We start from the raw sequence: 13,914 nt of genomic DNA on the forward strand, positions 1-13,914 counted from the left end.
TTCTTTAAACATGTCAATCAGACATTTAAGACATTTGCACATAAAAACCTGGTGTTTTTCCGTAGGGCTGTACTTTGTCTGAAGCTGATTTTGATGCATTTTTGTTTTCTCCGATGACAGTCTGTTTGACATTAATAGCTATACTCCAGGGTAGGTAGTTTTCCTCTTAGTGACATGTGCACGAGAATGTTTTGAATAGTATGATTGCTGTCACGTGCAGATTCAGTGTTTTAGATGGTCTGAGAGACTCACCAAATACAATATTCAAATGAAAATTTGATTGTTGGAAGTGATCAGTTGATACAATATTAGAATGAAAACATTTCAGTTATCTTTGAAAAGGCACAGCCTTTTAGGAAGCAGTTACCCAGAGACTTGTCAGGAAGATGATGGGATAAAGGGAAGTATTTGCATTCAGAGTTAGTAAATTCATCACTGGGAAGAAAAATGACTATGGGAAGGTCTTTATGAGAAATGGGCAGAAACTCCACTAACTTGGAATACTCAAAGTGCTCTTGATGACTTAGTAGAATTTACACACACAAAGTCTTCTGGAGATCACAGTTTTAACTGGACACCTGTGAAGTTGCCTCTGAAGGCTATCTTTACAAACCCTTTTTTATTTCAGGGAGCTAATAGCTTTGTTGCAGACATTTAAAAAAATAGACTCAATTATTTTTTATCTAGCTTGAAAGGTATATTTTGTTGTATGACAGAATCATTAGAAGATTTCAGAGACTCTGGGCATAGCAACATGGGAAACACATGCCCTGCCTGCTATGTTCTTAAAAAGGCATGGAAACTTTTGACATTGAAATGTGCAAAAAAAAAATTTGATTGTTTCCTTAAAATTTGAAGGCTAAGAAAAATGCCTGATATGGAAATAATGTGGCAATACAGTAGAGAAGGACTTATCAAAATTGAACTTTAATGATGAACTTTTCTATGTAGAATGCAATCATTCTGAAACCTGTTTAAGAAATTTTACTCCTCTTTGTGTCCCACAGGAAAAAAAAAGTATATTGCAATCTACATTTTTGATTCTTATTTCTTTATACAAATCTTTGATTATTTGATAGAGGGAGTCAAGGTTATTTATTTATTTAATCTTTTAAATTGTTTTCTCATGTGGCTACCTTCATTATCTTTGACCTGGTCACTTTTTTTTTTTTTTTTTTTTGCGTTACGTGGGCCTCTCACTGTTGTGGCCTCTCCCATTGCGGAGCGCAGGCTCAGCGGCCATGGCTCACGGGTCCAGCCACTCCGTGGCATGTGGGACCTTCCTGGACCGGGGCACGAACCCGTGTCCCCTGCATCGGCAGGCGGACTCTCAACCACTGCGCCGCCAGGGAAGCCCTTGACCTGGTCACTTTTACAAATTGCATTGTTAATCATATTTACCATGTTTTGGAGATGTACATGCCATTGTTGACATGTTATATGAGAAGTTGCTATTGACAGTGACATAGCAAAACCACATGACAGAAAACACTACTTTCCAACTTGGCTCTGTTGAGCACCAAGCCTAGGATCTTAAATATCTGAAGATATTGATGAACGAATAAACCCTTTTTGCTTTGGCTGTTCTTCCCCAGCATCTCTAGCACCTTAGGTATGTCAAGCCTTGACAGCAGAGTAGAAATCATTGCTCCTTGGTGAAAATCTCAGAGGGTAACCGCTGGTCTGGTGGAAACTTAGAGAAACTATTTATTGGTCTGGACTGGCTAAAAAAATTAGGCTGCTCTGTGTTGCTCTAATTATCTAGTTTCTGGGTTCCTTGATGTTGATAAGAAAGACCTGACATGACCTCACAACATTTATCATGTGTATTAAACAAAGAATTGCCAGAAAATGCCCTGGAGTTCTCAAATTTGAAGCTGGACTTGGGCATTATACAGATTTACACATTGTATATTTTCTACTAATTTCATGAAACTCCTTTGTCTTCTGGCTAGAAAGGATTATTAAGAGTCCAGAAAGCTAGATGCTGTTACTCTAAAGGTGAAAAGATAACTGTTTCATTTAATAACCACAGTGGGGTAGGGGTTTCAGGTAGTGAGGGGTTTTTTTTCCCCCACTTAACAGCAGTTAGCAGTTCCTACCATACATTTTAAACTGTGCTGGAAGTAAAAGTGAAAGCCTTGGACTGAGTTTATAATGCAAAAGATGGCACCTTTGCCCTTCTTTAAGCATGGTCATTTATTGGTTGATTGACACAAGTGTAGCAAGAGGCTCCCTGGTTCCAAAAAAGAGACTTCTTTGGACTAGGAGAAACTCTGTGCAGAAGTCCTTGGGAGCGTATTTCTTCATTGATTGTACTGCCTGAACCTGTTTTCTAGCCTCAAACTTACAGAAGTATAAAATAGAGAGTTCCTCCGATTTTCTACAATGACGCAAAAATACAGGATTTGAGGTGTGAGAGTAAGAGAGGAGCAAAGGATGACACAAAATTTTGACCCAAGCAATAGAAGAATAGACCATTAAGTAAGGTGAGGCTGACTGCAGGTGGAGCAGGCCTGGGGAGAGGTGGGGCATGGTGGAGGAGAGCTGGAGCTCAGTTTTGGGTATGTTGAGTGTTAAATGTCTCATAGGTACTGGGGTGGAGATGTCATGTGAGCAATTGGTTTTATGAGTCTGGAGTTCAGTCTGACCTGAAGATTAAAAATCTAAAGCCAATGGCATTTACAGATAATTTTATTTATTTATTTATCTTTAAATATAATTTATTTATTTGACTGCATTGGGTCTTCATTGCTGGGTGTGGGCTTTCTCTAGTTGTGGCGAGCGGGGGCTACTCTTCGTTGTGGTGCACGGGCTTCTCATTGTGGTGGCTTCTCTTGTTGCAGACACGGGCTCTGGGCGTGTGGGCTTCAGTAGTTGTGGTTCACGGGCTCAGTGGTTGTAGCTCACAGGCTCAGTAGTTGTGGCGCACAGGCTTAGTTGCTCTGCGGCATGTGGGATCTTCCTGGACCAGGGATCAAACCCATGTCCCCTGCATTGGCAGGTGGATTTTTAACCACTGCACCACTGGGGAACAAATAATTTTTTAGTATAAGTAAGTTACAAATATGACATGGGGCATATATATATTAAAAATTAATTGCTGTTTAATTCTAGTTTAACTGGGTATTCTGTACTTTTATCTGGCAGCCCAACATTAAATAAATATTGTGGTGAGATGAACTGCTTCAGATATATGTATTCCCGGCTCTTGCATTAGAGAATACACTTATTTTCTAGTTCTCATCTCTTAAAACTTCTGTTCTAGCTTTGCTGCCATCCCCATGTGTATCTCTGAATAGATCACTTCCAAGTCTTGGCACTGAATGTCCTTCTGAGTCAACAGAGGGGGATACCCAGCCTTTCCTAATCTTACATGAGTACCTTAACATAAAAGGATGTGTGAAAGAGAAACAATACTCTCTAGACTCTCTGCAAATATTTATTGTTACGTGAAAGCAGTTGGTTTTGCCCAAAGTTATGGTCTTTTGAATGTGATTGTTGCTTTCAAATGCATTTTTAGGGTATAGGGGGACTGGTTCCAGGATCCCCGGGATACTGAAATTTGAAACTTGAGGATGCTCACGTCCCTTATGTAAAACGGTGTAGTATTTACATATGATCTATGTACATCCTCCCATGTATTGTACTTTAAATCATCTAGATTACTTATAATACTCAATACCGTGTAAACACTATGTAAATAGTTGTAAATATAATGTAAAACCTATGTAAAGAGTTACCAGTGCATGGCAAATTCAACTTTTGCTTTTTTGGAACTCTCTGGAGTTGGTTGGTTATATCTGCAGATGCGGAATCTGTGGCTACAGAGGGCCAACTGTGTTTTCCTTTTGAATAAACATTCATGTGTTTCTCTTTAAAAAACTTCTAGGCAGCAGCTGAGATCCAGGTTGTTGTATTTTTCTTGGCAGAACTTGCATCTCTTATTGTAAATAAGGAAAGGTTCAAGAGAGGAGAACAACTAGGGTCACACAGGACCTGATAATCTGACAGTTTATGGTTCCAGAGCATCTTCCTAAAAGAATGATCTTGAGTCCTTCAGGAGAGGGACAGGGATACATAAATATCAGCCAGAGGATGTTTAGTTCCTGCTCTAGCTAAGTCTCGACCTGCTACCAAATAATTAGCATTGGCTTCATTTTGAGGTTTGCATGGGAAAAGTGTCCTATAAGTGAACTGTAGGCATGGATCATTAAAAACTCAAACAGATATGTTCACATGAATAGAAAGAGTTTGTTTTAATAAATAAACAATAGGATTAATTTTCAAATATAAATGGAAAACAGAACTAAACAGGAAAAAAAGGAAAAGTTCTAAGCACAGAGTGTGTATTTATCATTCCTTATCTTTTATATCTTTTTCTGGATTTTTTATCGATTGGGATTTCATGTTTAAAAATTTTCACAGCAAATACTAAAAATCTCAAGGTTTATCTTTACATTGTTTAAGAAATTGGGATAGGACTTCACTGGTGGCACAGTGGTTAAGAATCCGCCTGCCAGTGCAGGGATCACGGATTCGAGCCCTGGTCTGGGAAGATCCCACATGCCACGGAGCAACTAAGCCCGGGCGCCACAACTACTGAGCCTGTGCTCTAGAGCCCGTGAGCCACAGCTACTGAGCCCACGTGCCACAACTACTGAAGCCTGTGCGCCTAGAGCCTGTGCTCTGCAATGAGAAGCCCACACACCACAATGAAAATTAGCCCCTGCTCGCCACAGCTAGAGAAAGCCCGCGTGCAGCAACAAAGACCCAACGCAGCCAAAAATAAATAAATAAATTTATTTTAAAAAATTGGGATAATATTGGGATATGTTCATAAATGATATAGAAATTCAAGATAGATGCACAACTATATGAATGTACTAAAGCCATCAAATTACATACTTTGACAAATTGTATGGTATATTATTTTATCTCAATAAAGCTGTTAAAAAGTAAATATAATAATAATAAAAAAAAGAAATTACTCTTTTGTTAAGGGACCTAGGAATACCTAAATACTGTCTTGGTTCAGCTGTGCCTCTCCTCCAGTCTAAGATGGCTTACTAAGGGGGGCATCTAGAAAAGGGAGGGAAAATAAGGCAAGGTAACTTTTTTTTGTTGTTGCCTGGTACTTTGGCCGCAAATTCCATGGCAGAACTCTAATATTCTCCCTTTTTCTAAACTTTGAACAACTAAATAGCCTAGGATAAAGAAAGGGAGGTTATGATAAGTCAGAATCCTGGATCCTGACACTACGCTACCAACAAAAGGTCTTGCAATGCATGGATGAAGCCAGAGTGACAAAGCAGGGGACCTCTATCTCCAGTAGCTCATGGTAGTTCAACCTTCATGGCAGCTCTGACAGGAGTTCTAGGCCATAATCTCAGGGGTGACTGCTAAGTGGGGAAAGATGGAGTGTCTGTGGAGTTAGGTGGCTGGTTCTCTTCTATGAGGAAGCAGGTCCTGCCCTTCCCACGCTTGCTATGAAAAGAAGTAGGAGACAGGGACATGACCATGAGCCCTGTGCCTTTCATGTTCTTTGAAAGCTGGATCCCTGAAGCGCGTGGGTCTCTCGGTTCCCTGGAACCTGAACAATACAGATCACTACTCCTCTCACTTAGGGATCCAGCAAAAAGTAAAAGAGAGGGAGGAGGTGAGTAGGAGTGTGAAAGAGACAAGGAAGACTTTATTTTCATAGAAGCCAATACTCCATTATTTTTCACTCTTTTGCCTTATCATGTGGCTCTTGAATTCATCTGCTCTGATTGGCCAACCAGGCTAACAAGGTTCTATTCTGTCCTGATGCTTCCCTTTTTCTCCTCTAGAATAATTTCCCTTTTCTGTTGTTCTCTTCTGGTTTTTTTAGAGTAGGTATGTGAAGATGCTGTTTCTTCGGAACTGTTTTAAATTAATCCCCTCAAGAATTCATGGGTGAATCATTCCGTATGACTCAAGAGCTTGGCTTATTAGTTTTTTTAAAACAATTTAAATTTGCCAGTGACTTAAGCATCCCAAATTAGATCAGTCTACTTTTTCATTAAACTTTTCACGTCAAGAAAATGATTAGGTTCTCTAATTTTGAAAGTGAAACACATATATTTTCTTCTAATCTGTTTTATCATTCTTGTCTCATGCTAAAGTAAAATGACAGAGATAGATGCTACATCTCTGTATGCTGATTAAGTTCCTTATACATTTTTCATTCAGTGCCATGACTGAATTAATACTTTGGTCAAAAACCAGATTAGAAAAAAATCTAATCCATCAGGATCTGGACAATTATCATTTTAACGCAAAATGTTTAGTTTCATAAGTGCATGCTTATCTTAGAGATGTTAACTCAGAGGGTGGTAACCCAGATTAACACAGCTTTCAGGAGCCAGATTGTTTTCAAACAGAGCCAAAATATATTAAAGAATATTAACTCATCACATCTCATAACTTTATCTGATGACATTTTCCTGGCCTGATCCCCTAGAAATGTGTTTTTTCCTTCTTTCCATTCCCATTATTTCTCTTCAAGAGTGAAGATCTACACTGTGAACCTTTGCCTCTCTAAAATCATAGTGAGACTGCATTCTCACTCAAATTCCACTTGGAATCAAGAGTGTGTATTTCCAGGAAATAGACAATACACTCTAAATTTGAAACACTGAAAAAAGAATAATTATATGATTAGCAGAAGATTCCTTACAGAATAATAAATGCATAGTTGAATGAACCTCTCTCCCTTTTATAGCTGTTCTCTAGATACAGCTGTTCTCTAGATATATTAGCTATATTATATTAAAAGGCATTGCTTTTTTGCACATAGAAGAAAGTTGACTTTGTTAAAACAGCTGGACCTCTTTAAAAGGATTGAGAGTTACTGTGACAAATCAAGATGAGATGCTCCTTTAGAGTTAGTTTTCCTGAACTCTCCTTTGGATATTGTCTTTATCATAGTTTTTCATAATATTTCCTTATTACCTTTTTAATACCTATAGTATTTGTAGTGCTGTCCCTTCTTATATTCTTGACATTGAGAATTTGAATATTCTTTCTTTTTCCCTTGATCAGTCTAGCTGGAGATTTATCGATTTTATTGATTTCTTTCAAATAAAAAACTTTTGGTTTTATTGATTTTCTTTGTTGTTTTTTTCCTTCAATTGTTTTCTGCTCTTATCAGCACTGTTTCTTTTCTCTACTTACTTTGAGTTTATTCTTTTTTATTCTATCTTCTTAAGTTGGTACCTTAGATCAAGAGTTGACAAACTTTTTCTTATAGGGGCAGATAGTACATATTTTACTCTTATGGACCCTACAGTCTCTGCTGCAGCTACTTAATTCTACCATTGTAGTATAAAAGCAGGCATAGACAATACATAAATAGGTGTTGCTGTGTTTCAATAAAATTTTATTTACAAGTGGGACAGCCAGTGGGCCATAGTTTGCTGACTCTTTCTTAAGTCATTCACTTAAGACCTTCCTTCTTTTCTGCTATAAGCATTTAAAGCTCTAAATTTCCTTCTCAGCAGCTGCTTCAGCTCATCCATAAATTGTGCTGTACTGTGTTTTTGTTACCATTGAGTTCAAAATATTTTCTAGTTTTTGTGATTTTTCTGGGACCTGTGGGTTATTTAGATATCTGTTGGTTAATTTCCAAATATTTTGGGAATTTCCAGATCATATTATTATTGACTTCTAATTTAAATCCATTGGGGATGAAAATACATCAGCTGTATGATTTCAGTTTTTTAAATTTCATTTTTATTTGTTTCAGAACCTAGCATGTGTCTGACCTGGTGAATGTACCACATGCACTTGAAAATAATATGTATTCTGTTGTTGTAGGGTGGAGTGTTCTATAAATGTTATTCAGGTCAAGTTGCTTCACATGTTATTCAAGTCATCTATATCTTTACTGATATTCTGTCTTCTTATTTTATCAATCACTGAGAGAGGATTGTTGACATCTTCAACTTACATTTGAATTCAGCTATTCTTCTTTTTAGTTTTTCCAATTTTTGCTTTATGTATTTGAAAAGTTTGTTAATGGGTACATACACATTAAGATTATTATGTCCTCTTGATGTATATTCAGCATTAGGAAACCACTTGCTTTATCCCTGATAATATTTATTATCATGACATATCTTTCTTTATCACTGGCAGTATTCTTTGCTTTAAAGTCTACTCTGTCAAAATTAATATAGACATCCCAGCTATGCTTAATATTTGTATATCTATCCTTTTTTTACTATTAATATAGCTATTCCAGCTATCTTGTGCTGAATGTCTGCATGTTATAGATTTCCCATCCTCATATTTTTAACTTTATGTGTACATACATACATTTATACATGTACATATACGTAATATATACATATGTATATATGTATGTGTGTGTTTATGTATGTGTATAGATGGTTACTTGAAGAGAGCAAATGGTTAGGTATTGTTTTTCATCCAGTCTTCCATACTTGTCTTTTAAATGCAGTGTTTAGACCATATACATTTAATGCATTTATCAATGTGGTTATGTTTAAATCTGTCATCTTATTATGTTTATATCTCTCCTTCTCTTTCTTCCTTTTTTTGCCTTCATTTAATTGACTAAATGTTAGTATTCTATATTATTTCTTTTTTAAAAATTAATTAATTAATTAATGGCTGTGTTGGGTCTTCGTTTCTGTGCGAGGGCTTTCTCTAGTTGTGGCAAGCGGGGGCCACTCTTCATCGCGGTGCGTGGGCCTCTCACTATCGCAGCCTCTCTTGTTGCGGAGCACAGGCTCCAGGCGCGCAGGCACAGTAATTGTGTCTCACAGGCCCAGTTGCTCTGCGGCATGTGGGATCTTCCCAGACCAGGGCTCAAACCCGCGTCCCCTGCATTAGCAGGCAGACTCTCAACCACTGCACCACCAGGGAAGCCCTTATATTATTTCTAATACTAGTTTATAAGCTACATCTCTTTGTTTTTAGTGATTACTGCAAGATTTATAACATCCATCTTTAAATTATCAGAGTTTAATCTAAGAACATTATTATCATATTCTTCCATTTCTGTCTTCTTGTCCTTTGTGCTATTAATCTCATATATTTTACTTCTAAATATTTTATAAACCATGGGACAAGTTATTATTCTGGCTTTAAATATTTAATTTTATTTATTTTATTTGTTTTTAGTTTTATTAACTTTTCCATTGAAGTATAGTTGATGTAATTACCTTTAAGTGAATTAAAAAATGAATGTGGGGGCTTCCCTCGTGGTGCAGTGGTTAAGAATCTGCCTGCCAATGCAGGGGACACAGGTTCGATCCCTGGTCCAGGAAGATCCCACATGCCACGGGGCAACTAAGCCCGTGCATCAAAACTACTGAGCCTGAGCTCTAGAGCCTGTGAACCACAACTACTGAGCCCTCACGCCACAACTACTATAGCTCGGGTGCCTTAGAGCCCGCAGGCCGCAACTACTGAGCCCACGTGCTACAACTACTGAAGCCCGTGCACCTAGAGCCTGTGCTCCGCAACAAGAGAAGCAATGAGAAGCCTGCACACCACAATGAAGAGTAGCCCCTGCTTGCCACAACTAGAGAAAGCCCACACGCAGCAACAAAGACCCAACGCAGCCCAAAAAAAATAGAAGAAAAAAATGAATGTGGTATTTTGCGTTTACCCACCTATTTATCATTTCCATTTATTGCTCTTCATTATTTTGTGTGGATCTGAATTTACAACTGGTGTCACTTTCTTTCACTTACACTGGAATTGAAAGTTTTCTACATCTTTGACTCAACTCCTGTTTTGTAAATAAGTTCATTTGTACCATTTTTTTTTAGATTACACATATAAGTGATATCATGTGATATTTGTCTTTCTCTGTCTGACTTACTTCACTTCGTATGGCAATCTCTAGATCCATGCATGTTGCTGCAAAATTATTTTGTTCCTTTTTATGGCTGAGTAATATTCCATTGTATATGTATACCACATCTTCTTTATCCATTTCTAATCTGTTTTTGTTTTCTGGAAATGCTTTTATTTTCATTTTTCTCAAAATTTTATTATTAAGCTTTTCATACACTGGAATTGAAAGAATTTTATAGTTACTACTGACACATTCACCAACTAGATTATATTTGCTTTGTCCATATACATCCATTTATCTCTCTATTCATTAATACATATTATTTTTGATGCATTTTTAAATAAATTACAAATAGCAGTACACTATTCTCTAAGTACCTCAGCATGCATGTCATTACACAAATTCAATATTTGCAAACACTTGCAAACACAACACTATCCTCTTTTGATGAAACATTTACATATAATGACATTCACAAGTCTTATGTGTGCATTCTTGGTGTTGAGAAATGCAGTCACTTAATCTTCTTCAAGATGTTAATGTTAAACGTCACCACAATGAGTTTACTCATGTCCTTACCCAGTCATTTCTCAATGCCATACTCCCAAAAGCATTTGCTGTTCTTATTTTTTTCACTGTAGATTAGTTTTGGCTGCTGAGTGTGTTGCTTTGTAAATGCCAATTAGGTAAAGTTTGTTGATAGTGTTGTTCACATCATCACATTTTTACTGAGAGGGGAGTGTTAAAAATCTCCTACTGTACTTGTGGATTTGTCTCTCTCTCCCTTTATTTCTGTCGGTTTTTATTTCATGTGTTTTGAAACTCTCTTATTAGACACATACACATTTAGAGTTGTCTGTCTACCTGATGCAATGACTATTTAATTACTATAAAGTCTCTCTCTTCATCTCAGTAATACTTCTTGTCTTGAGTCTATTCTCTCTGATATTATTATAACCATGCTTCATATTTGCATGTATATTTTCCCCATCCTTTTACTTACAACCCATCTGTATCTTTATATTTGAAGTGCACCCTTTGTATATAATGTTCAGTTGGTTCTTGATTTTTATCCTTTAACGATATGACAATATCTGCATTTAATTTGGTGCAGATATTGCATCAAATTAAATGGCTAGTCCATTAACATTTAGTGTAATATTTGATATGGATTTAAGCCTACCATCTTGCTATTTGTCTCTCTTTCTATTGTTCCTCTGTTTCTTCTCTTTTGCCTTCTTTGTGTTTGATCATTTTTGGGGCATATTCCATTCATTTCCTTTATGGATTTATTTACACTCTGTTTTAATTATTGTTATTTTTAGTGTATCTAGAGTAACCTAAAATTAATAATAATAAATTAGGTTACTCTAGACCTAACTGTATTCTTTCTTAACTTAATGTTTACTTTGAGTCAATATTGTACTATTTCATACTTCACTCTTTATACCTGACACTTCATTCTTCCTACTTTACTCCCCTCTTTATCCCATGACATCTCCTACTTTAATGTAAAGACCATATAATAATATGATTACATTTACCAATAGTATGATTACACTTGACACCAACCAAAAATTATTAGAAACACAAATAATCAAGGAAAAAACCTTACTGTCCGGAGACAGGGCACTCAATAGAACCTAGTTTAGATGTGATGCAGATATTGGAACTATCATACAGGGAATTAAAAATAACTGTGATTAAAAGCTGTGTGGAAAAGGTGAAAAATATGCATGAACATCATTTGCACTCTGAGTGCCATCCCAAGTGAAAGAAAATTGACAGAGTGAGGCACCTTTATTGATAAAGGCTTGTTTTTTCAAAGGATTAAAGCTTAAATGACAGAGCTTGGTTTATGAGTCCTAAATGGAAAAGGCTTCCCAAACAGGTGTTGAATTCCTCCCTATTCACAACTTGCTCAGCTTAATACATGCTTCTTGTGCTCCCTGAAGTGCCTGAAAGTTTTTATTTTTAATTTAGTCTTTTTGCTTTGAAACAGGTTTCATTTACTGTGTGCTTTTGGCATTATTTATTCTTTTCAATTTTATTTTCTAAAATACTGTTGTCCTAGATTCTACTCTACCCTGGAGCCCATTTTTATGTTTTAAAACTGATTAGGTGGTTTATTTCATTTGTTTGCTTCTGTTTCCTGATTTTATGTTTAGTAGAAATAAAGCACCATGTTACGGTATGCCTGATGAGAAAAAAATATGCATGAACAGACGTGGCATTTTAGCAGAAAGATAGAGTGTAAGAAAATGTCAAATGGAAATGCTAGATGTGAAACATGAGAGGAAGAATGTTCTTGATGTGCTTATCAGTAGACTTAACACAGCCGAAGAAAGAATCATGAACTTGAAGACGGAACAATAGAAATTACCTTATAATTATGTAATTTTACTATTATAAAGTCATTACACAAAAGTGGAAGGTGTCAGGAGGTAAAGACGGAAGAATGAAAAGAACAAAAACAAGGCATCCAAGAGGTGTAATACAATATCAAGTGGCATAACATATGTGTAAATGGAATCAGGTGGAAAAGAGAATGGGATAGAAGAAATATTTGAAGAGATTGATGAATAATTTTCCAAATATAATGAAAGATATCAAATCATCAATCACAGAGACTCAAAGAAGCCCAAGCAGGATAAATATCTCTCCTTCCAACCCCCACACTATTAGACATATCATATACAAATTGATCAGATTCAAAGATGGAGAGTAAATCTTGAAGGAAGCCCAAATAAAATAGACCTATAACATACAAAGGAACAAAGTTAAGAATTAAAGCAGATGTCTCATCAGAAGCTATGCAAATCAGAAAACAATAAAGTGACAACTTTAAAGTACAGTATAAAACTGTCAACTCAGTATTCCATAAAGTTATCCTTTAAAATGGAGGAGAAACAGACATTTTCAGGCAAATAAAAACTGAGAATTTATTACCACAAGACCTGCACTACAAGAAATGTTAAAGTAACTTTTTCAGACGGAATGAGTACAACATCAGAGACTTGTATCCACAGAGTGAAGCAAAGATCTCTGGAAATGGCTAAAATGAAGATAAATATAAAATAAATTTTTCCTTAACTTTAATCACTCTAAAAGATGATTGACTCTCTGAAACAAAAATAAACTCTGTGAGTTTATAGCATATGTATGGATAAAATGTATGACAGCTTCAGCACAAAGGATGGGAAGGAGGAAATGGGAATATACAATTGTTAAGTTTCTCATATGTGAAGGGTTATATAGTATTATTTGAAGTTATACTATAATTAATTAAAGATGTATATTTTACAATCAAGGGCAATGCCTAAAATAGTAAAGTGTAAATTAAAATATTAAGGTATAAATAAGAAACAAGTACTGTACATAAAATAAAATGAAAAATTTTAAATCCCAAAACATGATGACAAAATGGCAAAGGCACCAAACATAGATGGAACAAATAGAAAGAAACTAGCAAGTTGGTAGATTTTAATTCAACCATATCCATAATCACATTAAATGCAAGTGGTTTAAATACAGTAATTAAAAAGATGAGACTATCAAATTGAAAAAACAAACAAGAACTAACTATATGCTGGCTATAAAAAACTCACTTTCAATATGAGAAATGCACTTTAACTATAAAGACACAAATAGGTTAAATGTAAAAGAATGAGAAAAGTGGTACCATGCAAACAATAATCATAAGAAAACTGGAGTGACTATCTTAATTATAAAATTGACTTCAGAAAATGGAATGTTGAAAGGGATGTTCCATAATGATAAAGGAGATAACTAACCAAGAAGATATGATAATCTTAAATGCGTATGCACCTAAATACAGAGCTTCAACATTCGTGTAACAACAATTGATAGAACTGAAAGGAGAAAAGACAAATCCATAATTAAATTTTGAGTCTTCAACACTCCCCTCTCATAATTGATAAAATAAGCAGACCAAAAATTAGTAAGAATATATAAGGTCTGAAAAATACTTTTAACCAACTTGACTTAATTGACATTTGTGTAACATTCCTATCAACAACAGAATATACATCATTTTAAAG

General features: G+C 35.8%; 1 protein-coding gene across 1 annotated transcript in view; it reads left to right on the top strand.

The window, feature by feature from the left end:
• The window catches only part of ACVR1C (activin A receptor type 1C), a 91,387-nt gene that overhangs the window by 1,042 nt on the left and 76,431 nt on the right, over positions 1 to 13,914 (top strand). The gene's annotated exons all lie outside the window — the stretch shown is intronic.

Source organism: Tursiops truncatus, chromosome 7 (assembly GCF_011762595.2).
Source record: "Tursiops truncatus isolate mTurTru1 chromosome 7, mTurTru1.mat.Y, whole genome shotgun sequence".
Lineage (NCBI taxonomy): Eukaryota > Metazoa > Chordata > Mammalia > Artiodactyla > Delphinidae > Tursiops > Tursiops truncatus.